General features: G+C 33.7%; 1 long non-coding RNA gene across 1 annotated transcript; it reads left to right on the top strand.

The window, feature by feature from the left end:
* Positions 1 to 613: 613 nt before the first annotated feature.
* On the top strand, positions 614 to 3,348 carry LOC140149949 (uncharacterized). Its single transcript, XR_011858782.1, has 3 exons — positions 614 to 738; positions 2,808 to 2,978; positions 3,272 to 3,348. It is a non-coding gene; the product is annotated as an uncharacterized lncRNA (long non-coding RNA).
* The last annotated feature ends 398 nt before the right edge of the window (positions 3,349 to 3,746 follow it).

Genomic DNA, 3,746 nt, shown 5'->3' with positions numbered 1-3,746 from the left:
ACCTCTATTAACTATGTGCGCCATCGAAATCCCAAAAACTTCAATTGCTGAAAAATGAAACTTACCATTGAGGTCTTTAATTTCAAACTTGTTCGGACTTAGGATCTTGATGGCGCAGCCCCTTACGATGCTTTGAAGTTTGCACGAGGGCGCTTTTCATCAAATCATTGGATTTGCTGATCTTGTGCGCCACCAAGATCCCAACTTTTTTCTTGGTTTTTGTAATGTAACCATTTGGTACTTCAAAAATGCAAAATGCAGGTTGGGATAATGATTTTATGCACCTCCAAAGTTTACCATTTGCAAGTAGGGCTCAGACAGGCTGACATTTAAAGATTGAGACGAGGGCGCTGTGCACGCACATATTGTGCATTGTTGGTGTTACTATGTACCAAAATGATTTGTTAGAGAAAATTCTCTTTTTTTTGTATCACAACTCCCCCTTATTCATGTACATAATAACTGGCTTTTAATATATGGGCTTAAATGTAAGATCGAAAATTGTATTATTGTATAATACAACGGTTTTTTTTTAATTTGGCACAACATAATAGTTTATTAAGTTTTAATATACTTTTTCTCACATTATTTTAACAGTGTAATGGTGGGCGGGGCATAGATGCTATGTATAAGGAATTATACAATAACAGTGTGACAAAGATGATGATAATAGGAGGAGCGTGTTCTCTTGCTACTGAACCTACGGCAGAGGCATCACACTACTGGAATCTTGTACAGGTGCGCATTAACCAATACATTAGTTTGTTATCAAATCCAAGGTTACAGATCTTATTTATGGCTAAGAAGCTCCTGACCTCGACCCCCGTTCTCGCAATGTAATGAATGTAATTAAATATCGCCAAAGCGGTCCCGATGTAGCATCGCTGTACAATCAAAACCAGCTACTACACATCCCTTCCATTAAATAATGCCATTATTCAAAAACGGGCTGTTGCATTACAAATCCGTAAAATGCGTTGGAAGTAAAATTTATTTCTGCGCATTTTGACATATCATTTGATACGATAGCCCAGAAAACAATAAAACACTGGTCAATTTAATGTAGTGAGGTCCACATGTGAAAGTTGCACTTGCAACTACAGGGTGTCCCAGAAAAAAATTGAATTTGGACGTAAGTCGAGAAATAGATATCAAAATCCAAAAATCTAAAAATCAGCGTGTAGCCCGTTTTATTCTGCATCTTATATGCTAATTTTACTGGAATTGATTGACTGATTGCGAAGAAATCAGCGATTACATAACGCATGCGTTCATTTACTTTATTCCAAGTTTTAGAGAATGATAATTCAACACAATGCGCACTAGTGGTTATCTTTCATGGGCTTCATATTTTGTTCGGTGAAATCCTTTTCGTTCTTTTTAAACAATCTGTTTCTTGCAAAACATTGAATTAGGTTGTGTTCAAATTTGAAAACCTGCACGATATTGAAAATGAAAGCTTGCATGTAAGATGATGCTCGGTACATGTAAATATCTTTTTCGTTAATGTTGATATAACTTTTGCATGAAGAAATATTGCATAAAGAATTCCAGCTGGCTTACAAAATTTCTCACACACATTAATGTTTTTGGAATATTTCCAAGAAATTGTAATGCAAAGTTTAAATCTTTTAAAACTTCAAAATTAATGTTGTATGGTATCAAAAATCACACGTAAAGCTGTAACCACTTGATCATTGTAATTCTTGGCTCAAATGTTCCTTGGAAAGTTAAAATATAACATGCCCCGGTATTTGCACCTGTATTGGAAAGCTAGCTTCCAATTGCAGAAATCAACGTTTTCTCGGACAAACTGTTATTCATCTTCAGTGAAAGCATGAATAACATAACACCATCGGATTATAAAATAGATAATGTGGACTAAATTTAATGAGATAAACAAACTTTAGGAAACGGTGAGCGAGTATGAAAAAAAGCACCTGTTGATCAAACTTGGAATGAACTGCATTGATGCGCGCATTGTGTAATCTTTCATTTCTTCGCAACCAGTCAACCGAATCAAATAAAATTTTTGTATGTGATACACAATAAAAAAAGGCTATGCGCTACATTTTAAATTGTTTGATTCTTATGTCTATTTCTCGACTTACGTTCAATTTCATTCACTCGGTAATTTTTTCTGGGACACCCTGTATACAAAAACATTCGATATCATTACACAGATTTCCCTTCCATTATACTGAATACAAATCAATATAATTTACTGCAACTTTCAAATCTTGTGTTACATTGATTCAAATGTACGCTGTGACGTCAATATTTAGTCAATTGCTACAAATGAGATGTCAAATGAAATAAATTCTGCTTCCAACGCAGTTTACAGATTTGTAATACAATGGCTCGTTTTTTAATAATAGTCATTATTACTTTTTTTGATACTAGTATGTTTATCTCAGGCGTGCGGACTCGATGTAGCGTCCTATATATGTGATGCCATAATCGATGGCATAATCACATATGTGAAATGTGTCCCTTTTCGGCCAACCCAAACCACATGACATATCCTTTATATATAGACACATGCGCCAAAAAAGATTATAATACGATGTTCTTTCATGCACAAATAATCAATATTAAACCATTTTTGTGCATCTCCAATTCCGTTGAAGAGATGATAATTTTTGATCATGTGTCAATACACTTTCCACTCAAGAATAACGCATTATTTGTGAACATTGGATTATCCCAATATGTTCATAATAATTTACAAATCTAAAACTTAATCTCTTATTTATTTGGTGTATTTCTACCATTTTCTGTAATGTTTGCCATGGTTTATTCATCAGATATCATACTCGGCATCTTCCCCAGAATTATCATATCGTGAAATGTACCCACGATTCTTCCGTCTTTGCTTGTCTGATTTACTGTATAATCCACTAAAAGTCGCTATTATGAAGCATTTTGGATGGACCAAAGTAGCCACAATATATCAAAGAGTTGACCTTTTCTCATTGGTAAGTGTGATTAATTTAGAAACGAATATTGAAGCGTTGATGTTGTTCGAAGAATAAACTTTAATTACATAATTTCTTGATATAACAACCTTCAAACTCATTGACATCGTCATCACTAAGTGTTATTATTCATTGTAATACTTATCATCATTATCAGTATTGATAATAGTATTACAATAATTGTTATCATCATCATCAACACCATATTCATAGTATCCATATTCATAGTATTGTATTATTATTATTGTTAACATTGCTATTATTGTTGTTGCTCTTGTTGTTATTGTTATCAGAGTGACACCGATTTCCGAAAATATGCAGCATCAAAAGGATTACAGGTTTTAGCCGCGGAACCTTTTACTGATGATCCTACATCACAAATTAACAATATCAAGGTAGTTCCACATTTGTTTTTATTGATTATTTATTTACTACATTTGTTTATACAGATACAAATAAAAAAATAATTGAATGATTTATGCAATTGAAATAAGCCACGGAGATATCCTCTCATTTTGAAGGTGGTGTACGCCCACTAAGTCGAAGGTTTGCTATATCGAAATATAGTTGGTTAAGGTTTAGTTTAGGGTTACATTAGTAAGGTTACTGTTGGATCGTTGGATCATTCTCATTCTTGAATCAATATCCATTTGCTTGACATTATTGCCACTTTTTATGACCACCTCCCGAATACAATCTACCGATAAATGAATCCAACTTAAAGACTCTTTCGTATTTTCGCTGCATTTTTCCAGAAATTGGACGCAC

This window comes from Amphiura filiformis, chromosome 4 (genome assembly GCF_039555335.1).
Source record: "Amphiura filiformis chromosome 4, Afil_fr2py, whole genome shotgun sequence".
NCBI lineage: Eukaryota > Metazoa > Echinodermata > Ophiuroidea > Amphilepidida > Amphiuridae > Amphiura > Amphiura filiformis.
This window is presented reverse-complemented; position numbering and strand designations above follow the sequence as displayed.